This window comes from Toxotes jaculatrix, chromosome 16, assembly GCF_017976425.1.
Source record: "Toxotes jaculatrix isolate fToxJac2 chromosome 16, fToxJac2.pri, whole genome shotgun sequence".
Classification (NCBI taxonomy): Eukaryota; Metazoa; Chordata; class Actinopteri; family Toxotidae; genus Toxotes; species Toxotes jaculatrix.
In genome coordinates this window covers 4,201,550-4,225,358 of record NC_054409.1, presented here as the reverse complement: position 1 = coordinate 4,225,358, position 23,809 = coordinate 4,201,550, and the positions used below count along the sequence as shown (strand labels likewise).

Genomic DNA, 23,809 nt, shown 5'->3' with positions numbered 1-23,809 from the left:
CACATAAGTTAAAAAATTGTAACTCTGAATTTTAACTCTAATTTGCTATATTTTACATACCAACTCAGTTTTAGCATTTACACGAACAAGGAATTTCTTTACCTGCAATGATTTTATAACTACTGCAGGGGTCACTATTGGGTGACCAACACAGTATCAATACAGTGCCGACACAGTTTGTTTAGTGTGTCAATACACTCCTTGAGGTATCATCGTCCCATCACTAGCTGAGCCTCGCCCTGGGTGAACCACCTTGTTGATCATGGTATCTCCCCTGCCAGGTAAGTATGAGCTGCAGCTGGAAGAGAGCGGGTGGTGGTCACCAGGCACAGCGCTCTGGCTGACGGTGCCTACAATGCATAATCCCACATTTCAGCGCCTTGAGCATCAGCTCCCCTTTGTCTGTTACATTTATGGCTGAAAAGACACAAACACTGCTGCAAATAGGCTGCGGCGTGCGGCAAACGCGCTTTGTTGGATCTACCCATCATGCACTGCTCTGCCAAAAACAAAGGAACACTGTGTGAAATGCCACTAGTCAAGCTGTCTCTTGGGAAAGAAAGCAAAGGCCCACGTGGGACACTTTTCAAAACATTTGACTAAATGAACTAAACACTGACATGAACTACTAACATGTATTGACTCAGCGAAAACCTTGGAGCTGATCTGGACTTTCCTGTGGTTTCCTCTTGTCCTTGTAACAGCAGTAGCTCCTCCCTTCCTTGTCAATAATTGTGCAGAAATATCTGAGGGCTTCTTTCTTCCTAAATCATAAGCAAGTCCTGTCCAGTCCAACTGTTTCTGCTCCTGTTTGACTTCTGAACTTGTCTCTGGCTGTGTGTCCACTTACTGCAGCCTCTGACATCAGACTGTAGAATCTTGATACATCAAAGGCATCAAAGGACAAACACACGCTCACACATACCGGTACTTATATCTTTGTGAGGACACTCTCTGGCATAATGCTTTCCCTCGCCCTAACCTCTCTCTCTCTTAGCATCTCAGACCTATGTCAGTACCTGTGCCTCTGTCAAAGAATACAAAAAAAAAAAAACACTAGACCTGTACACACATAAAGTCATGTATTCATGTAGTCATCTGTGAATGTGTGTTTGATGAGTGCAAAGTGAAAATGCTGCATGAACCTTGTTTTTGTAAAAGCTTCTCTTGTTTCCTTTGCTTCTTACAACTGTATATTTTTCAAGCATCATCTGTCATATTGAAGAAATAAGTTCATTCAGTAGCGTTATTTCTTTTTTTACTGTCATCATGTACACTTTTCTTGTCTCGAAGACGGCAGCATCCCCACCAAAGCCTAAAAATAAAGTATACCAGCGAAATGACAACATCTAGCACACATTTCTTCCGCAAAGAAAGAGCAAAGTCGGACAGGGGAGCTCCCACTTGTGGCGCTCTATAAAGATGTTTGACTTTTCACCAACTCAAAAGGCTCAGCCATAAGGCCGAGCCAGCCAAAAATAACTTCAACTCATTGGTGTTCCTCTCCACGGAAGTCTTTAGTAAAAGGCGAAAGACTTGTGCGTTATGAAGAGAAACAAGAGTCAGAACAGGCCTGTCTCAGAGAGCAGCTGAGGACCCTAGTCGTCCCAGCTACCACCGTCGCGGTGCGCCTCCCTTGGCTTGCCGCGTGCTAAATCCCAGCCTCCCCTCCATTGCCTCCCCCCCAGCATCTCCAGCCTGAAAAATCCAGGCCTGGCTTTTACATGGACACTACAAAGTCTGGGAAACGATCAGGCGTCTTCAGGGAGTCCGCGACCAATCATCGTAGCTGAAGTGCACTGTGTTGTTGAGCGGGGTTCCCTGGGTGATATCAGTAAATCAACTGACTGGTTGTGCACAATTCACTTGATCAAAACTTAGCCGCATTTTCCTTCAGCCACTGTAAAAGTTTGACTCCTAACTAAACATGCGTGTCAGAGCTTGATTTTCTACAAAGCAAGAGAAAGGTGCACCGTTCCCGGCGGCACTGCAATGCCAGGTCGATGCGTGGAGTGAGCGGAGCAAGCTCCCTTTTCAGCTCCCTCTCCTAAAAATGGGTTTAATACGTTATCCCCATATAGGGGACATATCAGATATTAAACTGATAAGAACAGATACTACACTTGATCTTAGCCAAAAGGCCGAGAAGCGATGAGGCCCAAGCGTTTGACGTCCAAATCAAGCTCTTGGTACAACCGTCACTTGTCGCGGTGTCCCGTTTGTAAGCCAGCTTGTCAATTGCCGCCACTTAGCAACTCCGCCCATCTGTCTGCCGTGTACTTTTCCCTGCCGCTATACAAAGATGTTTGACCTTTCACCAACTCAAAAGGCTCAGCCATACGGCAAAGCCGGCCAAAAATAGCTTCAACTCATTGCTGTTCCACACCAAAACCTAGAAATAAAGCATACTAGAACAACATCTAGCACACATTTCTTCCACAAACAAGCAGCACAGTCGGACAGGAGAGCTCACACTTCATTTTGTCATGGAAAGGCCACGCCCACTTCCCCAATTCCAATGGGAACACGGGGAATTGTCATGACTAAACACGCCACTCTGTAGCGTACGCCAGAGAGCTTCTGCAGAGCAACACTGCCGCTTTGTGGACAGACTGCAAAAGCTGACATGTAACTCCAAATCAACAAAGCCACTTCACAAAATGGAGAGCCTTCAGCAGGTTAGCACATGGGCATTCCTGACACATTGTGTTTTCTTCTACACGCACGCAACAGGGGAGAGCGCGAACGCAGTCCCCCACTACCAGAAATTATGCAGTCGAGATTCCCACATTTGGGGAATTCGCAGGGGTCAGCACAGCCGGAGTGCAATGGCTGAGCCTCGCCCTGGGTGAACCACCTTGTTGATCATGGTATCTCCCCTGCCAGGTAAGTATGAGCTGCAGCTGGAAGAGAGCGGGTGGTGGTCACCAGGCACAGCGCTCTGGCTGACGGTGCCTACAATGCATAATCCCACATTTCAGCGCCTTGAGCATCAGCTCCCCTTTGTCTGTTACATTTATGGCTGAAAAGACACAAACACTGCTGCAAATAGGCTGCGGCGTGCGGCAAACGCGCTTTGTTGGATCTACCCATCATGCACTGCTCTGCCAAAAACAAAGGAACACTGTGTGAAATGCCACTAGTCAAGCTGTCTCTTGGGAAAGAAAGCAAAGGCCCACGTGGGACACTTTTCAAAACATTTGACTAAATGAACTAAACACTGACATGAACTACTAACATGTATTGACTCAGCGAAAACCTTGGAGCTGATCTGGACTTTCCTGTGGTTTCCTCTTGTCCTTGTAACAGCAGTAGCTCCTCCCTTCCTTGTCAATAATTGTGCAGAAATATCTGAGGGCTTCTTTCTTCCTAAATCATAAGCAAGTCCTGTCCAGTCCAACTGTTTCTGCTCCTGTTTGACTTCTAAACTTGTCTCTGGCTGTGTGTCCACTTACTGCAGCCTCTGACATCAGACTGTAGAATCTTGATACATCAAAGGCATCAAAGGACAAACACACGCTCACACATACCGGTACTTATATCTTTGTGAGGACACTCTCTGGCATAATGCTTTCCCTCGCCCTAACCTCTCTCTCTCTTAGCATCTCAGACCTATGTCAGTACCTGTGCCTCTGTCAAAGAATACAAAAAAAAAAAAAACACTAGACCTGTACACACATAAAGTCATGTATTCATGTAGTCATCTGTGAATGTGTGTTTGATGAGTGCAAAGTGAAAATGCTGCATGAACCTTGTTTTTGTAAAAGCTTCTCTTGTTTCCTTTGCTTCTTACAACTGTATATTTTTCAAGCATCATCTGTCATATTGAAGAAATAAGTTCATTCAGTAGCGTTATTTCTTTTTTTACTGTCATCATGTACACTTTTCTTGTCTCGAAGACGGCAGCATCCCCACCAAAGCCTAAAAATAAAGTATACCAGCGAAATGACAACATCTAGCACACATTTCTTCCGCAAAGAAAGAGCAAAGTCGGACAGGGGAGCTCCCACTTGTGGCGCTCTATAAAGATGTTTGACTTTTCACCAACTCAAAAGGCTCAGCCATAAGGCCGAGCCAGCCAAAAATAACTTCAACTCATTGGCGTTCCTCTCCACGGAAGTCTTTAGTAAAAGGCGAAAGACTTGTGCGTTATGAAGAGAAACGAGTCAGAACAGGCCTGTCTCAGAGAGCAGCTGAGGACCCTAGTCGTCCCAGCTACCACCGTCGCGGTGCGCCTCCCTTGGCTTGCCGCGTGCTAAATCCCAGCCTCCCCTCCATTGCCCCCCCAGCATCTCCAGCCTGAAAAATCCAGGCCTGGCTTTTACATGGACACTACAAAGTCTGGGAAACGATCAGGCGTCTTCAGGGAGTCTGCGACCAATCATCGTAGCTGAAGTGCACTGTGTTGTTGAGCGGGGTTCCCTGGGTGATATCAGTAAATCAACTGACTGGTTGTGCACAATTCACTTGATAAAAACTTAGCCGCATTTTCCTTCAGCCACTGTAAAAGTTTGACTCCTAACTAAACGTGTGTGTCAGGGCTTGATTTTCTACAAAGCAAGAGAAAGGTGCACCGTTCCCGGCGGCACTGCAATGCCAGGTCGATGCGTGGAGTGAGCGGAGCAAGCTCCCTTTTCAGCTCCCTCTCTTAAAAATGGGTTTAATACGTTATCCCCATATAGGGGACATATCAGATATTAAACTGATAAGAACAGATACTACACTTGATCTTAGCCAAAAGGCCGAGAAGCGATGAGGCCCAAGCGTTTGACGTCCAAATCAAGCTCTTGGTACAACCGTCACTTGTCGCGGTGTCCCGTTTGTAAGCCAGCTTATCAATTGCCGCCACTTAGCAACTCCGCCCATCTGTCTGCTGTGTACTTTTCCCTGCCGCTATACAAAGATGTTTAACCTTTCACCAACTCAAAAGGCTCAGCCATACGGCAAACCGGCCAAAAATAGCTTCAACTCATTGCTGTTCCACACCAAAGCCTAGAAATAAAGCATACTAGAACAACATCTAGCACACATTTCTTCCACAAACAAGCAGCACAGTCGGACAGGAGAGCTCACACTTCATTTTGTCATGGAAAGGCCACGCCCGCTTCCCCAATTCCAATGGGAACACGGGGAATTGTCATGACTAAACACGCCACTCTGTAGCGTACGCCAGAGAGCTTCTGCAGAGCAACACTGCCGCTTTGTGGACAGACTGCAAAAGCTGACATGTAACTCCAAATCAACAAAGCCACTTCACAAAATGGAGAGCCTTCAACAGGTTAGCGCATGGGCATTCCTGACACATTGTGTTTTCTTCTACACGCACGCAACAGGGGAGAGCGCGAACGCAGTCCCCCACTACCAGAAATTATGCAGTCGAGATTCCCACATTTGGGGAATTCGCAGGGGTCAGCACAGCCGGAGTGCAATGGCTGAGCCTCGCCCTGGGTGAATCACCTTGTTGATCATGGTATCTCCCCTGCCAGGTAAGTATGAGCTGCAGTTGGAAGAGAGCGGGTGGTGGTCACCAGGCACAGCGCTCTGGCTGACGGTGCCTACAATGCATAATCCCACATTTCAGCGCCTTGAGCATCAGCTCCCCTTTGTCTGTTACATTTATGGCTGAAAAGACACAAACACTGCTGCAAATAGGCTGCGGCGTGCGGCAAACGCGCTTTGTTGGATCTACCCATCATGCACTGCTCTGCCAAAAACAAAGGAACACTGTGTGAAATGCCACTAGTCAAGCTGTCTCTTGGGAAAGAAAGCAAAGGCCCACGTGGGACACTTTTCAAAACATTTGACTAAATGAACTAAACACTGACATGAACTACTAACATGTATTGACTCAGCGAAAACCTTGGAGCTGATCTGGACTTTCCTGTGGTTTCCTCTTGTCCTTGTAACAGCAGTAGCTCCTCCCTTCCTTGTCAATAATTGTGCAGAAATATCTGAGGGCTTCTTTCTTCCTAAATCATAAGCAAGTCCTGTCCAGTCCAACTGTTTCTGCTCCTGTTTGACTTCTAAACTTGTCTCTGGCTGTGTGTCCACTTACTGCAGCCTCTGACATCAGACTGTAGAATCTTGATACATCAAAGGCATCAAAGGACAAACACACGCTCACACATACCGGTACTTATATCTTTGTGAGGACACTCTCTGGCATAATGCTTTCCCTCGCCCTAACCTCTCTCTCTCTTAGCATCTCAGACCTATGTCAGTAGCAGTGCCTCTGTCAAAGAATACAAAAAAAAAAAAACACTAGACCTGTACACACATAAAGTCATGTATTCATGTAGTCATCTGTGAATGTGTGTTTGATGAGTGCAAAGTGAAAATGCTGCATGAACCTTGTTTTTGTAAAAGCTTCTCTTGTTTCCTTTGCTTCTTACAACTGTATATTTTTCAAGCATCATCTGTCATATTGAAGAAATAAGTTCATTCAGTAGCGTTATTTCTTTTTTTACTGTCATCATGTACACTTTTCTTGTCTCAAAGACGGCAGCATCCCCACCAAAGCCTAAAAATAAAGTATACCAGCGAAATGACAACATCTAGCACACATTTCTTCCGCAAAGAAAGAGCAAAGTCGGACAGGGGAGCTCCCACTTGTGGCGCTCTATAAAGATGTTTGACTTTTCACCAACTCAAAAGGCTCAGCCATAAGGCCGAGCCAGCCAAAAATAACTTCAACTCATTGGTGTTCCTCTCCACGGAAGTCTTTAGTAAAAGGCGAAAGACTTGTGCGTTAAGAAGAGAAACAAGAGTCAGAACAGGCCTGTCTCAGAGAGCAGCTGAGGACCCTAGTCGTCCCAGCTACCACCGTCGCGGTGCGCCTCCCTTGGCTTGCCGCGTGCTAAATCCCAGCCTCCCCTCCATTGCCTCCCCCCCAGCATCTCCAGCCTGAAAAATCCAGGCCTGGCTTTTACATGGACACTACAAAGTCTGGGAAACGATCAGGCGTCTTCAGGGAGTCCGCGACCAATCATCGTAGCTGAAGTGCACTGTGTTGTTGAGCGGGGTTCCCTGGGTGATATCAGTAAATCAACTGACTGGTTGTGCACAATTCACTTGATAAAAACTTAGCCGCATTTTCCTTCAGCCACTGTAAAAGTTTGACTCCTAACTAAACATGCGTGTCAGAGCTTGATTTTCTACAAAGCAAGAGAAAGGTGCACCGTTCCCGGCGGCACTGCAATGCCAGGTCGATGCGTGGAGTGAGCGGCGCAAGCTCCCTTTTCAGCTCCCTCTCCTAAAAATGGGTTTAATACGTTATCCCCATATAGGGGACATATCAGATATTAAACTGATAAGAACAGATACTACACTTGATCTTAGCCAAAAGGCCGAGAAGCGATGAGGCCCAAGCGTTTGACGTCCAAATCAAGCTCTTGGTACAACCGTCACTTGTCGCGGTGTCCCGTTTGTAAGCCAGCTTATCAATTGCCGCCACTTAGCAACTCCGCCCATCTGTCTGCTGTGTACTTTTCCCTGCCGCTATACAAAGATGTTTAACCTTTCACCAACTCAAAAGGCTCAGCCATACGGCAAACCGGCCAAAAATAGCTTCAACTCATTGCTGTTCCACACCAAAGCCTAGAAATAAAGCATACTAGAACAACATCTAGCACACATTTCTTCCACAAACAAGCAGCACAGTCGGACAGGAGAGCTCACACTTCATTTTGTCATGGAAAGGCCACGCCCACTTCCCCAATTCCAATGGGAACACGGGGAATTGTCATGACTAAACACGCCACTCTGTAGCGTACGCCAGAGAGCTTCTGCAGAGCAACACTGCCGCTTTGTGGACAGACTGCAAAAGCTGACATGTAACTCCAAATCAACAAAGCCACTTCACAAAATGGAGAGCCTTCAAGAGGTTAGCGCATGGACATTCCTGACACATTGTGTTTTCTTCTACACGCACGCAACAGGGGAGAGCGCGAACGCAGTCCCCCACTACCAGAAATTATGCAGTCGAGATTCCCACATTTGGGGAATTCGCAGGGGTCAGCACAGCCGGAGTGCAATGGCTGAGCCTCGCCCTGGGTGAACCACCTTGTTGATCATGGTATCTCCCCTGCCAGGTAAGTATGAGCTGCAGTTGGAAGAGAGCGGGTGGTGGTCACCAGGCACAGCGCTCTGGCTGACGGTGCCTACAATGCATAATCCCACATTTCAGCGCCTTGAGCATCAGCTCCCCTTTGTCTGTTACATTTATGGCTGAAAAGACACAAACACTGCTGCAAATAGGCTGTGGCGTGCGGCAAACGCGCTTTGTTGGATCTACCCATCATGCACTGCTCTGCCAAAAACAAAGGAACACTGTGTGAAATGCCACTAGTCAAGCTGTCTCTTGGGAAAGAAAGCAAAGGCCCACGTGGGACACTTTTCAAAACATTTGACTAAATGAACTAAACACTGACATGAACTACTAACATGTATTGACTCAGCGAAAACCTTGGAGCTGATCTGGACTTTCCTGTGGTTTCCTCTTGTCCTTGTAACAGCAGTAGCTCCTCCCTTCCTTGTCAATAATTGTGCAGAAATATCTGAGGGCTTCCTTCTTCCTAAATCATAAGCAAGTCCTGTCCAGTCCAACTGTTTCTGCTCCTGTTTGACTTCTAAACTTGTCTCTGGCTGTGTGTCCACTTACTGCAGCCTCTGACATCAGACTGTAGAATCTTGATACACCAAAGGCATCAAAGGACAAACACACGCTCACACATACCGGTACTTATATCTTTGTGAGGACACTCTCTGGCATAATGCTTTCCCTCGCCCTAACCTCTCTCTCTCTTAGCATCTCAGACCTATGTCAGTACCTGTGCCTCTGTCAAAGAATACAAAAAAAAAAAAAAACACTAGACCTGTACACACATAAAGTCATGTATTCATGTAGTCATCTGTGAATGTGTGTTTGATGAGTGCAAAGTGAAAATGCTGCATGAACCTTGTTTTTGTAAAAGCTTCTCTTGTTTCCTTTGCTTCTTACAACTGTATATTTTTCAAGCATCATCTGTCATATTGAAGAAATAAGTTCATTCAGTAGCGTTATTTCTTTTTTTACTGTCATCATGTACACTTTTCTTGTCTCGAAGACGGCAGCATCCCCACCAAAGCCTAAAAATAAAGTATACCAGCGAAATGACAACATCTAGCACACATTTCTTCCGCAAAGAAAGAGCAAAGTCGGACAGGGGAGCTCCCACTTGTGGCGCTCTATAAAGATGTTTGACTTTTCACCAACTCAAAAGGCTCAGCCATAAGGCCGAGCCAGCCAAAAATAACTTCAACTCATTGGTGTTCCTCTCCACGGAAGTCTTTAGTAAAAGGCGAAAGACTTGTGCGTTATGAAGAGAAACAAGAGTCAGAACAGGCCTGTCTCAGAGAGCAGCTGAGGACCCTAGTCGTCCCAGCTACCACCGTCGCGGTGCGCCTCCCTTGGCTTGCCGCGTGCTAAATCCCAGCCTCCCCTCCATTGCCTCCCCCCCAGCATCTCCAGCCTGAAAAATCCAGGCCTGGCTTTTACATGGACACTACAAAGTCTGGGAAACGATCAGGCGTCTTCAGGGAGTCCGCGACCAATCATCGTAGCTGAAGTGCACTGTGTTGTTGAGCGGGGTTCCCTGGGTGATATCAGTAAATCAACTGACTGGTTGTGCACAATTCACTTGATCAAAACTTAGCCGCATTTTCCTTCAGCCACTGTAAAAGTTTGACTCCTAACTAAACATGCGTGTCAGAGCTTGATTTTCTACAAAGCAAGAGAAAGGTGCACCGTTCCCGGCGGCACTGCAATGCCAGGTCGATGCGTGGAGTGAGCGGAGCAAGCTCCCTTTTCAGCTCCCTCTCCTAAAAATGGGTTTAATACATTATCCCCATATAGGGGACATATCAGATATTAAACTGACAAGAACAGATACTACACTTGATCTTAGCCAAAAGGCCGAGAAGCGATGAGGTCCAAGCGTTTGACGTCCAAATCAAGCTCTTGGTACAACCGTCACTTGTCGCGGTGTCCCGTTTGTAAGCCAGCTTGTCAATTGCCGCCACTTAGCAACTCCGCCCATCTGTCTGCCGTGTACTTTTCCCTGCCGCTATACAAAGATGTTTGACCTTTCACCAACTCAAAAGGCTCAGCCATACGGCAAAGCCGGCCAAAAATAGCTTCAACTCATTGCTGTTCCACACCAAAACCTAGAAATAAAGCATACTAGAACAACATCTAGCACACATTTCTTCCACAAACAAGCAGCACAGTCGGACAGGAGAGCTCACACTTCATTTTGTCATGGAAAGGCCACGCCCGCTTCCCCAATTCCAATGGGAACACGGGGAATTGTCATGACTAAACACGCCACTCTGTAGCGTACGCCAGAGAGCTTCTGCAGAGCAACACTGCCGCTTTGTGGACAGACTGCAAAAGCTGACATGTAACTCCAAATCAACAAAGCCACTTCACAAAATGGAGAGCCTTCAGCAGGTTAGCACATGGGCATTCCTGACACATTGTGTTTTCTTCTACACGCACGCAACAGGGGAGAGCGCGAACGCAGTCCCCCACTACCAGAAATTATGCAGTCGAGATTCCCACATTTGGGGAATTCGCAGGGGTCAGCACAGCCGGAGTGCAATAGCTGAGCCTCGCCCTGGGTGAACCACCTTGTTGATCATGGTATCTCCCCTGCCAGGTAAGTATGAGCTGCAGTTGGAAGAGAGCGGGTGGTGGTCACCAGGCACAGCGCTCTGGCTGACGGTGCCTACAATGCATAATCCCACATTTCAGCGCCTTGAGCATCAGCTCCCCTTTGTCTGTTACATTTATGGCTGAAAAGACACAAACACTGCTGCAAATAGGCTGTGGCGTGCGGCAAACGCGCTTTGTTGGATCTACCCATCATGCACTGCTCTGCCAAAAACAAAGGAACACTGTGTGAAATGCCACTAGTCAAGCTGTCTCTTGGGAAAGAAAGCAAAGGCCCACGTGGGACACTTTTCAAAACATTTGACTAAATGAACTAAACACTGACATGAACTACTAACATGTATTGACTCAGCGAAAACCTTGGAGCTGATCTGGACTTTCCTGTGGTTTCCTCTTGTCCTTGTAACAGCAGTAGCTCCTCCCTTCCTTGTCAATAATTGTGCAGAAATATCTGAGGGCTTCCTTCTTCCTAAATCATAAGCAAGTCCTGTCCAGTCCAACTGTTTCTGCTCCTGTTTGACTTCTAAACTTGTCTCTGGCTGTGTGTCCACTTACTGCAGCCTCTGACATCAGACTGTAGAATCTTGATACACCAAAGGCATCAAAGGACAAACACACGCTCACACATACCGGTACTTATATCTTTGTGAGGACACTCTCTGGCATAATGCTTTCCCTCGCCCTAACCTCTCTCTCTCTTAGCATCTCAGACCTATGTCAGTAGCAGTGCCTCTGTCAAAGAATACAAAAAAAAAAAAACACTAGACCTGTACACACATAAAGTCATGTATTCATGTAGTCATCTGTGAATGTGTGTTTGATGAGTGCAAAGTGAAAATGCTGCATGAACCTTGTTTTTGTAAAAGCTTCTCTTGTTTCCTTTGCTTCTTACAACTGTATATTTTTCAAGCATCATCTGTCATATTGAAGAAATAAGTTCATTCAGTAGCGTTATTTCTTTTTTTACTGTCATCATGTACACTTTTCTTGTCTCGAAGACGGCAGCATCCCCACCAAAGCCTAAAAATAAAGTATACCAGCGAAATGACAACATCTAGCACACATTTCTTCCGCAAAGAAAGAGCAAAGTCGGACAGGGGAGCTCCCACTTGTGGCGCTCTATAAAGATGTTTGACTTTTCACCAACTCAAAAGGCTCAGCCATAAGGCCGAGCCAGCCAAAAATAACTTCAACTCATTGGTGTTCCTCTCCACGGAAGTCTTTAGTAAAAGGCGAAAGACTTGTGCGTTATGAAGAGAAACAAGAGTCAGAACAGGCCTGTCTCAGAGAGCAGCTGAGGACCCTAGTCGTCCCAGCTACCACCGTCGCGGTGCGCCTCCCTTGGCTTGCCGCGTGCTAAATCCCAGCCTCCCCTCCATTGCCTCCCCCCCAGCATCTCCAGCCTGAAAAATCCAGGCCTGGCTTTTACATGGACACTACAAAGTCTGGGAAACGATCAGGCGTCTTCAGGGAGTCCGCGACCAATCATCGTAGCTGAAGTGCACTGTGTTGTTGAGCGGGGTTCCCTGGGTGATATCAGTAAATCAACTGACTGGTTGTGCACAATTCACTTGATCAAAACTTAGCCGCATTTTCCTTCAGCAACTGTAAAAGTTTGACTCCTAACTAAACATGCGTGTCAGAGCTTGATTTTCTACAAAGCAAGAGAAAGGTGCACCGTTCCCGGCGGCACTGCAATGCCAGGTCGATGCGTGGAGTGAGCGGAGCAAGCTCCCTTTTCAGCTCCCTCTCCTAAAAATGGGTTTAATACGTTATCCCCATATAGGGGACATATCAGATATTAAACTGATAAGAACAGATACTACACTTGATCTTAGCCAAAAGGCCGAGAAGCGATGAGGCCCAAGCGTTTGACGTCCAAATCAAGCTCTTGGTACAACCGTCACTTGTCGCGGTGTCCCGTTTGTAAGCCAGCTTATCAATTGCCGCCACTTAGCAACTCCGCCCATCTGTCTGCTGTGTACTTTTCCCTGCCGCTATACAAAGATGTTTGACCTTTCACCAACTCAAAAGGCTCAGCCATACGGCAAAGCCGGCCAAAAATAGCTTCAACTCATTGCTGTTCCACACCAAAGCCTAGACATAAAGCATACTAGAACAACATCTAGCACACATTTCTTCCACAAACAAGCAGCACAGTCGGACAGGAGAGCTCACACTTCATTTTGTCATGGAAAGGCCACGCCCACTTCCCCAATTCCAATGGGAACACGGGGAATTGTCATGACTAAACACGCCACTCTGTAGCGTACGCCAGAGAGCTTCTGCAGAGCAACACTGCCGCTTTGTGGACAGAATGCAAAAGCTGACATGTAACTCCAAATCAACAAAGCCACTTCACAAAATGGAGAGCCTTCAGCAGGTTAACACATGGGCATTCCTGACACATTGTGTTTTCTTCTACACGCACGCAACAGGGGAGAGCGCGAACGCAGTCCCCCACTACCAGAAATTATGCAGTCGAGATTCCCACATTTGGGGAATTCGCAGGGGTCAGCACAGCCGGAGTGCAATGACTGAGCCTCGCCCTGGGTGAACCACCTTGTTGATCATGGTATCTCCCCTGCCAGGTAAGTATGAGCTGCAGTTGGAAGAGAGCGGGTGGTGGTCACCAGGCACAGCGCTCTGGCTGACGGTGCCTACAATGCATAATCCCACATTTCAGCGCCTTGAGCATCAGCTCCCCTTTGTCTGTTACATTTATGGCTGAAAAGACACAAACACTGCTGCAAATAGGCTGTGGCGTGCGGCAAACGCGCTTTGTTGGATCTACCCATCATGCACTGCTCTGCCAAAAACAAAGGAACACTGTGTGAAATGCCACTAGTCAAGCTGTCTCTTGGGAAAGAAAGCAAAGGCCCACGTGGGACACTTTTCAAAACATTTGACTAAATGAACTAAACACTGACATGAACTACTAACATGTATTGACTTACTGAAAACCTTGGAGCTGATCTGGACTTTCCTGTGGTTTCCTCTTGTCCTTGTAACAGCAGTAGCTCCTCCCTTCCTTGTCAATAATTGTGCAGAAATATCTGAGGGCTTCTTTCTTCCTAAATCATAAGCAAGTCCTGTCCAGTCCAACTGTTTCTGCTCCTGTTTGACTTCTAAACTTGTCTCTGGCTGTGTGTCCACTTACTGCAGCCTCTGACATCAGACTGTAGAATCTTGATACATCAAAGGCATCAAAGGACAAACACACGCTCACACATACCGGTACTTATATCTTTGTGAGGACACTCTCTGGCATAATGCTTTCCCTCGCCCTAACCTCTCTCTCTCTTAGCATCTCAGACCTATGTCAGTACCTGTGCCTCTGTCAAAGAATACAAAAAAAAAAAAACACTAGACCTGTACACACATAAAGTCATGTATTCATGTAGTCATCTGTGAATGTGTGTTTGATGAGTGCAAAGTGAAAATGCTGCATGAACCTTGTTTTTGTAAAAGCTTCTCTTGTTTCCTTTGCTTCTTACAACTGTATATTTTTCAAGCATCATCTGTCATATTGAAGAAATAAGTTCATTCAGTAGCGTTATTTCTTTTTTTACTGTCATCATGTACACTTTTCTTGTCTCGAAGACGGCAGCATCCCCACCAAAGCCTAAAAATAAAGTATACCAGCGAAATGACAACATCTAGCACACATTTCTTCCGCAAAGAAAGAGCAAAGTCGGACAGGGGAGCTCCCACTTGTGGCGCTCTATAAAGATGTTTGACTTTTCACCAACTCAAAAGGCTCAGCCATAAGGCCGAGCCAGCCAAAAATAACTTCAACTCATTGGTGTTCCTCTCCACGGAAGTCTTTAGTAAAAGGCGAAAGACTTGTGCGTTATGAAGAGAAACAAGAGTCAGAACAGGCCTGTCTCAGAGAGCAGCTGAGGACCCTAGTCGTCCCAGCTACCACCGTCGCGGTGCGCCTCCCTTGGCTTGCCGCGTGCTAAATCCCAGCCTCCCCTCCATTGCCCCCCCAGCATCTCCAGCCTGAAAAATCCAGGCCTGGCTTTTACATGGACACTACAAAGTCTGGGAAACGATCAGGCGTCTTCAGGGAGTCCGCGACCAATCATCGTAGCTGAAGTGCACTGTGTTGTTGAGCGGGGTTCCCTGGGTGATATCAGTAAATCAACTGACTGGTTGTGCACAATTCACTTGATAAAAACTTAGCCGCATTTTCCTTCAGCCACTGTAAAAGTTTGACTCCTAACTAAACGTGTGTGTCAGAGCTTGATTTTCTACAAAGCAAGAGAAAGGTGCACCGTTCCCGGCGGCACTGCAATGCCAGGTCGATGCGTGGAGTGAGCGGAGCAAGCTCCCTTTTCAGCTCCCTCTCCTAAAAATGGGTTTAATAGACCCTTTTACTGTTTGTACACAATGATGACGTAAAACGTATGCGCGCGCATGTTGGCAACGGAAGTATGGCAGGAATCAGTAGTTTGTCAACCTACGCGAGTGGATTATCCATCAAAGATCGCGAATGTTACTTTAACAAGCTGACTTTGTCAAATGGTATCCGGCTACCAGATCCGTGTGCAATAGTGGAGTGGGTAGAAGATGTTAGTAAGTGGCCGAATATACAGTGGCCAGACATTTATACGTATTTGGTTGAGAAACCGAGCGTGTACACCAGAGAGAAATTACGAGCTTACAAGTCACTGGATGCTTATGAATACGTACTCTGTGGTCATGTACAGAACGTCAAATATCATGAAATAGACTCGGAGTTTTGTGTGTTGAAATCCGAGGTTCTACCTAGTCAAAGACAAGGACACAAGACAACCATGTATGAGGCTTGGGTTATAATCAACCAACAACAAAACTACGTCCTCACAGCGAACTGCACCTGTATGGCGGGGTAAGTAGTAGCTTATTTTGGTGTTGTGGGCTTGTAGCTAACATACTTCAGAGCTCTATACGTAGCTGACATGCAAAGGCAAATTATGCTTCTGTGTTACTGTCCTTTCAGATTTAAGCTAGGCTATACTCTCCTTTCCATATCAAAAAGTCGTATGCCTTGCCTCTGAGACATTCTCATAACCAGGGTTTGAAACAATATTTTAATGAAATACACAGTGGCAACAGGTTCAAAATTCAACAGTTCAATTCAAACAATTCAAAATCAACCAGTATGTATGTTCTTGTGAATTTTCAGGCTTGGGTCATGCTGCAGTCATGCAGCTTCAATCTTATTCAAAGTTGAGCTCTATGGTAGGATGGGGAGGAGTGAGAGTGCAGCAGTTACCTCTGGCATGTGCATGTGGAAAGACATGAGCAGGAAAGAAGTCAGACCAGCTCCACTGAAGGAAATCAGCTTCCACAAACCAAAGAGGCTAGGCAGGCAGCTTCCAACAGCTTCAGCATCTGCCAGGAAGAATAGTATCACACCCAGAGGCATGTAATAGTTGACAGAGCCTAGATAAGCTTTCTATTGCCATATAGTATTTAATAGCCCTGTGATGTACTTCCATTTTACCCAGTGACTCGCAGATTAGTTTCCGGTTTACTTCCTGCCACATCGGCGGTAAATATTACTCAAAGTGAACAAATGACAGCTGTAACCGTAAGAAAACAAAATATTATGTCAGAGATTTATACAAGTTGCGACCACGACTGTGGAGCAAGTCCCACAGTGTGTGTTGACCAGGAGCGATATGAGAAGCTACTTCAACTACAATACTGTATCATATCGTATTATAGATTCTTCTCATATGAGCATCTGATGGTATTTTGGGACTTGATCAGTTCTGCTACAGTGAAAATGGTTATGGTCAAAAGCACTAGAGCTAAGACAATGATGAGCACAACAACTGTAAGTAGCAGGCTCATGCACAAATGCACACATCTATGAATGATTGTGTTTATGATGCTTATGATCTAATTTTACTTTAACATTTCCCCACAGAAACTGTTGCCAATAGATGAACTTTTCCTCTTCCTCTGTCTACTGGCTGTACTCAGAGGAAGCTGGGCCATAGATTCAACATCCGTCGAGCAACAGCAAAATTATTGTGACCTGGGCCAACTTTCTCTACAGCATACTGGGCTCGGTATGTACCAGGATGTCTCCTGCAGCTGTGAAGGCCAGTCTTCCAGAGGACTTTCATGGCAGCTACAGTGACACACATGTGGTCCTTGACTGCACAGAGCTACGCTGTCAGACTCCTTCATCTCTGCTCCTTCAGAGTGAGGTCTTTTCCCTCTGCAAGTCCCACTGCACCTTCAAAGCCATGGTGGGAATACATCACTCTTAGCACCAGACACGGCCATCGTGGTTGACAAGGGCTTCTTGGTGGATGACCTTGTACCTGGGACTGTTCATCGTCCTGCCTTTCTCTCCAAGAGGACAGAAATGTCAGAGGTGGATGTTCTGAAGATGCAGTCCATTGCTCGTTTAAGAGTGCATGTTGAGAAGAGGATAATCCGAAGATTCAAAGAAAATAAACTGAATGAGAATAACAGAACTGATGAAGCTGCTTGGATGAGCAGTGAAACGTCTTCAAGAGTTGCCTTGCTTCAACCTTCTAAATGAATATGACCTGGATGACTGAGAACCTTCATCAACAATACACTTTTTGATACAATTCTACTGTATAGATAAGCAATGGGTAATGAACCAGAAGATTGTGAATAAATGCACTGGATGTCTGCTGAGTCTCTTTGTCATTCAGTACGGGCATAGTAGCCACTTGGTGGCTTATAGGTTTTGGTAAAATCAAGTCACTACAGTCAGTGTTGCATCATAAATGTATAGTTAATTTCAATTTACGTTCAAATTAAACATTTACATCATACATTACATTTCATTACATTCTTCCTGGTGACTGGATTCATGTACATTGCATACATTTCTGCATGTATACACGGAAATAGAACCAGTCTACCTTTTCTTTGATAACATTTAACATGTCACTGTCTCTGTAAATTATTTGAATTAGCATGTCTTCCTCAGCTGAGACAACAAAGTCATGAGATAAGTGTAAAGAGTTTAAGGTAAAACAGAAGTACATCACAGGGCTTGTGCACAGAGCTTCTCAGAGATTTCTTTCCAAGGTGTTACTTGGTGATGCAGAGATGAAAAGGCCTACAGACAGTTTAAATATTGTCAGTATATATGTTTGCATTTGTCTTCAGGTTTGTGTTTTTTATCTATTGTACATCCTTGGGTTTAAAGCTCTGTTTAACTCATTTAAGAATAATTCAGTCAGTATTCTTAAAATGTGAATATTATGCAGCACAGTAATTGTGTGCTTTTGTTCCTGTATTATCAGTGTTGACAGATGATGACATCCGAGAACTTCAGGTTGTGGACCCAGGGGCTGCAGTGCTGACAAGCCTAGAAAATAGTGACACAGACACTGCATCATCTGACACTGATTCAGAGGAGCATCTTGACTTACCTGAACCCTTGACTGCTTTATTTAATGTAACACACAGGGAACTCTCACCACAGGAAATGCAGGTGAAATGTGAGGATACGTTTCAAAGACTTAAAAGTACACTTCAACCTCATCAATGTGAGAAATTGGAATTTGTGACACGGCAACAGTCAAAGTCAAAGGATTGGTACACTTACAGGGCTGGCCGGATCACAAGCACTAAATTTCACCATGCGACCACAACTGACAAGATCAGCAAAACATGCTTAAATGATATTATGCAGTATAACAGCACAGACTTGAATGTCCCATCTGTTCTCTGGGGTAAAAACATGGAAGAAACGGCAAGACAAGCATACACTGCATTTATGTCACAGAACCATCCAGATTTCAGCATCAGATCATGTGGCTTAGTAGTGCAACCTTCTGAGCCACACCTTGGATCGTCCCCAGATGGGATAGCAAGATGTACTTGCTGTGGCAAAGGGGTGGTAGAGATAAAGTGTCCCTACAAATATCGTGATAGCTTTCAAGGATGTACAGAAGACAAGCAGTTTTGTCTGGACAAGTCATTGACATTGAAACATTCACACACATACTACTATCAAACTCAACTTCACATGTTTATGTGTGATGTTAAGTATTGTGACTTTGTGTTGTGGTCTAAGGAGGAGTTCTTTGTGCAGCGTATCCTAAAAAATGAAGAGTTTCTAAAGGAAGCTTTGCCAAAAGCACAAGACTTCTTTATCTCAAGTGTGCTGCCTGAACTATTGACAAGAAGTCATGACCCTGAGCTGGTATCACAGAGAGCCTGCAAATACTGTGAAAGGCCTGATTTTGGAAAAATGATAATCTGTGTCAAATGCAGCAACCATTTTCACTACAGCTGTGCACTTATAAAAAGGAAGCCAGCAACATGGTTATGTAGGGAATGTGTGAAAGTTGAGGTTTGAATGCCTTCATTTAGGACTGGGAAATGTATTGTATTGTGATATAAATCTGGTTCATAACACCCAGACCTACATTTATGTACATTTGAAACAATTAATTAATCCACAGCCTTTTCCTTACTTGTTATGTGTTATTGACTGCTGTGTGATGATGCACTTCAGTGCAACTAAACATTAGTTTTATACTGTAATGCTATGTATCCATTAAATAGAGATAATTTACAACGTAAAATGATCATTTACTGTTAACAACATACAAAACCAGTTTGATTCTAATATTTTGTACATACTCCCACTTTTAATGTTATTAACTTTAAGTCATACTATGCAACTATGTTGCTTGTATACATTTCTCAAACAGTTGAAAGAAACTGTGAATAAAATTGTTACAAATGAAGGTGGGTAATTTAGTTTTAATTACAGTAAATACATGTTTTACAAATGTAGATCACTTTATAACTAGTATTCTGAAGGTTGAAGAGGTTTTTAAAAAAAAAAAAAAAAAAAAAAAAAAAACTCTACAAGTCCAGTTGCCTTGCATCAACATTCAGAATGAATTATGAGCTGGATGACTGAGAACATTCATCAACATACTAATAATAACTAATAACTAATACATATAGTACATGGTCATGTGTTACTCATTTGGAAACAACACTTTTACAGAGGTTTGTGAGTGCACCACATACAGTCACCATATCGTCTAGCATGTTAACTTGCGACAATGGAATAACTGTTTGCAAAATCTTAAAGTTTTTCCACCGACCAATAACTCGCTCCACATGAATTCTCACGCGAGACAGTTGCCTGGAGGTGTCTACTTCCTGCGCAGAAAGCTGTTTTTTTCCTTTTGTGAAATGAGGGATGCGGAGGGTTGCACCACAAGCTGCAAGCTCGTCTCTGATGAGAAACCCTCTGTCTGCTAAAACCTCATCCCTAGGTTCCAAAAGTTCTAAGAAACCGCACTCTTTAGTGATCTGCTTGTCTGAGACCCGTCCACCCCACCCAGGAGACAGAAATGAAATTGCTCCAGCTGGAGTGATGCCAATTAAATATTTAATGGTGTTGTTGTGTTTATAATTTGACCATGTCTGGGCCCTGGCAGTCAGATTACTGGGTCTAGCTATGAAAATTTCTGTGCAATCTATTATGCACCGGCATTTTTTAAAGTTTTGTTTGAATGTTTTTGGCATATTTTTAAGTATTGCATCCTTACTTGGCCATTTAATGAGTGGCTTGAGGACCAAAGCCATAAGAGGGACCCAGCTCCGCAAAATATTTGAAATTGTAGTTTTGGATACCTTAAATCGATATGCCAAGTCAGTATTACATAGGCCCAACCTTAATTTCATCAATATAAGCAATAGGTGGTCTTCCAGTGAAAGTTTTTGGCTAATTCTTTCTATGCTGCCCGCTATTTTTGTAAGCAGCCATTCAAAGAGCACCGAGGTCAGTCCTGTGAGAAAAATCAATTGTCCAATGTTGCACTTAACAGTGGTGTAGGAAAACGTGGATTTTTGCAGCTCTTCTTTCAGCTTTGCGTTTTCTGCCTGTAGTGTGTCAAACTTCTGATGCAGGTGGGCATAGTCCTCCTGAAGTTGACTGTGTCTGTGGTTGAGGTCATCATACTCCCTCTTTGGAACTGAGATGTCCTCTTCAGCTTTAATACAGAAGTGAAAAATTAGCATGTGCTGTGACGAATGCATGTACACATACACATGGACATGCAATTGGAGCACAGAGCACTGACTCTTCTAGTTTCTATTATATGTTACCCAATTCCAATAACTTTTAAGTTGTTTAAAATAGGTAGGCCTACATTGTTGTATGATTACAAGGGCAGTAGGAGAACAGGAAAAGTAGAGGTGGAGTAAGTGGGGTATAATACAGGAGGAGGTGAGGCGTGGGAGAAACAAAATCCAATGGTGGAAACCCTGACAACCATCATCAGTTAATTGTAAGATGAAATATATTACCATCACAATGATCCATTCTGCATTCTTGTTGAGGAGTTTCAGAAGGAACATGCTGATTTGCTGCAATGTTAGGTCTGTCATCTCTTCTCCTTTTCCTATGGTACCTACGGTAAAAATAGCAGAAATGTACAGTTAGACCAATCTATCTAAAAACATCAGCTAAAGGCACCAAAAGCTTATGCAAGAGAGCAAAACAAACAGAGGGAGAAAACTCTAATTATTCTTACCTGTCCATCTTTGCTCCTGGGTTCTGACTTTGTTTTGTGTACACAAACACAGAAGGCACAAAATCAGGACTGCTGGAGTCCAATGATGCCTCACCTGCAAATCACATACAAACACACGTACACACGTTTGTTTACTAGCCAAATTTTTATTTTCATTCATATCTGACAGTGTTCATCAAACTTTAGCCGATTTGATATGGTACATCGTAAAGACAATCACTAATGTAAAACAGGATTACAAGAGTCCAATGACGCCTCATCCGCAAACACACGCGTTTGTTTACTAGCGAAATTTAACACCAGCATATGAAACTCTAACTGCATGCGATCAAATTTAGGTAGCATTGATGGACAGACTACTACTACAAGAGTAGGTAGATAAACTTACCTGATATAAAGTGGGCGCTGCAGACACGAGCATTTTTGATTATTTCCTCATTCCAATCAGCCCGTTTAATCGCCTGCAGCCACAGGCGCCGCCGGTTCTTCTGAAACGGCCGTGATCCTGTCGGAATCCTATAAAACTTCAGCCCACCTGTGGAGTATCGATTAATGCAACCGTAAACGCAACAACCAGACATTTTGATGCTGGGAAACAACTGGCTGCGTTGTCAGAGCGACTGGTGAACAACACCGCTTCCGTTGCCAAAATGCGCGCGCAACTATTTGATCACGTGGGCTGTAAAAGGGTCTATACGTTATCCCCATATAGGGGACATATCAGATATTAAACTGATAAGAACAGATACTACACTTGATTTTAGCCAAAAGGCCGAGAAGCGATGAGGCCCAAGGTTTTGACGTCCAAATCAAGCTCTTGGTACAACCGTCACTTGTCGCGGTGTCCCGTTTGTAAGCCAGCTTATCAATTGCCGCCACTTAGCAACTCCGCCCATCTGTCTGCCGTGTACTTTTCCCTGCCGCTATACAAAGATGTTTGACCTTTCACCAACTCAAAAGGCTCAGCCATACGGCAAACCGGCCAAAAATAGCTTCAACTCATTGCTGTTCCACACCAAAGCCTAGAAATAAAGCATACTAGAACAACATCTAGCACACATTTCTTCCACAAACAAGCAGCACAGTCGGACAGGAGAGCTCACACTTCATTTTGTCATGGAAAGGCCACGCCCACTTCCCCAATTCCAATGGGAACACGGGGAATTGTCATGACTAAACACGCCACTCTGTAGCGTACGCCAGAGAGCTTCTGCAGAGCAACACTGCCGCTTTGTGGACAGACTGCAAAAGCTGACATGTAACTCCAAATCAACAAAGCCACTTCACAAAATGGAGAGCCTTCAACAGGTTAGCGCATGGGCATTCCTGACACATTGTGTTTTCTTCTACACGCACGCAACAGGGGAGAGCGCGAACGCAGTCCCCCACTACCAGAAATTATGCAGTCGAGATTCCCACATTTGGGGAATTCGCAGGGGTCAGCACAGCCGGAGTGCAATGGCTGAGCCTCGCCCTGGGTGAACCACCTTGTTGATCATGGTATCTCCCCTGCCAGGTAAGTATGAGCTGCAGTTGGAAGAGAGCGGGTGGTGGTCACCAGGCACAGCGCTCTGGCTGACGGTGCCTACAATGCATAATCCCACATTTCAGCGCCTTGAGCATCAGCTCCCCTTTGTCTGTTACATTTATGGCTGAAAAGACACAAACACTGCTGCAAATAGGATGCGGCGTGCGGCAAACGCGCTTTGTTGGATCTACCCATCATGCACTGCTCTGCCAAAAACAAAGGAACACTGTGTGAAATGCCACTAGTCAAGCTGTCTCTTGGGAAAGAAAGCAAAGGCCCACGTGGGACACTTTTCAAAACATTTGACTAAATGAACTAAACACTGACATGAACTACTAACATGTATTGACTCAGCGAAAACCTTGGAGCTGATCTGGACTTTCCTGTGGTTTCCTCTTGTCCTTGTAACAGCAGTAGCTCCTCCCTTCCTTGTCAATAATTGTGCAGAAATATCTGAGGGCTTCTTTCTTCCTAAATCATAAGCAAGTCCTGTCCAGTCCAACTGTTTCTGCTCCTGTTTGACTTCTGAACTTGTCTCTGGCTGTGTGTCCACTTACTGCAGCCTCTGACATCAGACTGTAGAATCTTGATACATCAAAGGCATCAAAGGACAAACACACGCTCACACATACCGGTACTTATATCTTTGTGAGGACACTCTCTGGCATAATGCTTTCCCTCGCCCTAACCTCTCTCTCTCTTAGCATCTCAGACCTATGTCAGTACCTGTGCCTCTGTCAAAGAATACAAAAAAAAAACACTAGACCTGTACACACATAAAGTCATGTATTCATGTAGTCATCTGTGAATGTGTGTTTGATGAGTGCAAAGTGAGAATGCTGCATGAACCTTGTTTTTGTAAAAGCTTCTCTTGTTTCCTTTGCTTCTTACAACTGTATATTTTTCAAGCATCATCTGTCATATTGAAGAAATAAGTTCATTCAGTAGCGTTATTTCTTTTTTTACTGTCATCATGTACACTTTTCTTGTCTCGAAGACGGCAGCATCCCCACCAAAGCC

The 23,809-nt window shown here is 44.8% G+C and overlaps 17 non-coding genes and 3 pseudogenes across 17 annotated transcripts; all 20 read right to left on the bottom strand.

The window, feature by feature from the left end:
- Window positions 1-145: 145 nt before the first annotated feature.
- On the bottom strand, window positions 146-289 carry LOC121196459 (annotated as a pseudogene).
- Window positions 290-1,450: 1,161 nt separating this feature from the next.
- Window positions 1,451-1,565, bottom strand: LOC121196123. Its single transcript, XR_005895602.1, has one exon. It is a non-coding gene; the product is annotated as a U5 spliceosomal RNA (small nuclear RNA).
- Window positions 1,566-1,962: 397 nt separating this feature from the next.
- Window positions 1,963-2,153, bottom strand: LOC121196600. Its single transcript, XR_005896047.1, has one exon. It is a non-coding gene; the product is annotated as a U2 spliceosomal RNA (small nuclear RNA).
- Window positions 2,154-2,730: 577 nt separating this feature from the next.
- On the bottom strand, window positions 2,731-2,894 carry LOC121196273. Its single transcript, XR_005895742.1, has one exon. It is a non-coding gene; the product is annotated as a U1 spliceosomal RNA (small nuclear RNA).
- Window positions 2,895-4,056: 1,162 nt separating this feature from the next.
- LOC121196236 lies at window positions 4,057-4,169 on the bottom strand. The gene has a single exon (XR_005895709.1). It is a non-coding gene; the product is annotated as a U5 spliceosomal RNA (small nuclear RNA).
- A 394-nt stretch (window positions 4,170-4,563) lies between these two features.
- On the bottom strand, window positions 4,564-4,754 carry LOC121196630. Its single transcript, XR_005896075.1, has one exon. It is a non-coding gene; the product is annotated as a U2 spliceosomal RNA (small nuclear RNA).
- A 576-nt stretch (window positions 4,755-5,330) lies between these two features.
- LOC121196406 lies at window positions 5,331-5,494 on the bottom strand. The gene has a single exon (XR_005895869.1). It is a non-coding gene; the product is annotated as a U1 spliceosomal RNA (small nuclear RNA).
- A 1,161-nt stretch (window positions 5,495-6,655) lies between these two features.
- LOC121196235 lies at window positions 6,656-6,770 on the bottom strand. The gene has a single exon (XR_005895708.1). It is a non-coding gene; the product is annotated as a U5 spliceosomal RNA (small nuclear RNA).
- A 397-nt stretch (window positions 6,771-7,167) lies between these two features.
- Window positions 7,168-7,358, bottom strand: LOC121196674. Its single transcript, XR_005896117.1, has one exon. It is a non-coding gene; the product is annotated as a U2 spliceosomal RNA (small nuclear RNA).
- Window positions 7,359-7,934: 576 nt separating this feature from the next.
- LOC121196272 lies at window positions 7,935-8,098 on the bottom strand. Its single transcript, XR_005895741.1, has one exon. It is a non-coding gene; the product is annotated as a U1 spliceosomal RNA (small nuclear RNA).
- A 1,163-nt stretch (window positions 8,099-9,261) lies between these two features.
- On the bottom strand, window positions 9,262-9,376 carry LOC121196122. The gene has a single exon (XR_005895601.1). It is a non-coding gene; the product is annotated as a U5 spliceosomal RNA (small nuclear RNA).
- A 397-nt stretch (window positions 9,377-9,773) lies between these two features.
- On the bottom strand, window positions 9,774-9,964 carry LOC121196656. Its single transcript, XR_005896100.1, has one exon. It is a non-coding gene; the product is annotated as a U2 spliceosomal RNA (small nuclear RNA).
- Window positions 9,965-10,541: 577 nt separating this feature from the next.
- On the bottom strand, window positions 10,542-10,705 carry LOC121196405. The gene has a single exon (XR_005895868.1). It is a non-coding gene; the product is annotated as a U1 spliceosomal RNA (small nuclear RNA).
- Window positions 10,706-11,866: 1,161 nt separating this feature from the next.
- Window positions 11,867-11,981, bottom strand: LOC121196121. Its single transcript, XR_005895600.1, has one exon. It is a non-coding gene; the product is annotated as a U5 spliceosomal RNA (small nuclear RNA).
- Window positions 11,982-12,378: 397 nt separating this feature from the next.
- LOC121196599 lies at window positions 12,379-12,569 on the bottom strand. Its single transcript, XR_005896046.1, has one exon. It is a non-coding gene; the product is annotated as a U2 spliceosomal RNA (small nuclear RNA).
- A 577-nt stretch (window positions 12,570-13,146) lies between these two features.
- LOC121196389 lies at window positions 13,147-13,310 on the bottom strand. Its single transcript, XR_005895853.1, has one exon. It is a non-coding gene; the product is annotated as a U1 spliceosomal RNA (small nuclear RNA).
- A 1,161-nt stretch (window positions 13,311-14,471) lies between these two features.
- Window positions 14,472-14,586, bottom strand: LOC121196120. Its single transcript, XR_005895599.1, has one exon. It is a non-coding gene; the product is annotated as a U5 spliceosomal RNA (small nuclear RNA).
- Window positions 14,587-14,980: 394 nt separating this feature from the next.
- On the bottom strand, window positions 14,981-15,125 carry LOC121196713 (annotated as a pseudogene).
- Window positions 15,126-21,868: 6,743 nt separating this feature from the next.
- Window positions 21,869-22,045, bottom strand: LOC121196709 (annotated as a pseudogene).
- A 576-nt stretch (window positions 22,046-22,621) lies between these two features.
- Window positions 22,622-22,785, bottom strand: LOC121196270. The gene has a single exon (XR_005895740.1). It is a non-coding gene; the product is annotated as a U1 spliceosomal RNA (small nuclear RNA).
- Between the last annotated feature and the right edge of the window lie 1,024 nt (window positions 22,786-23,809).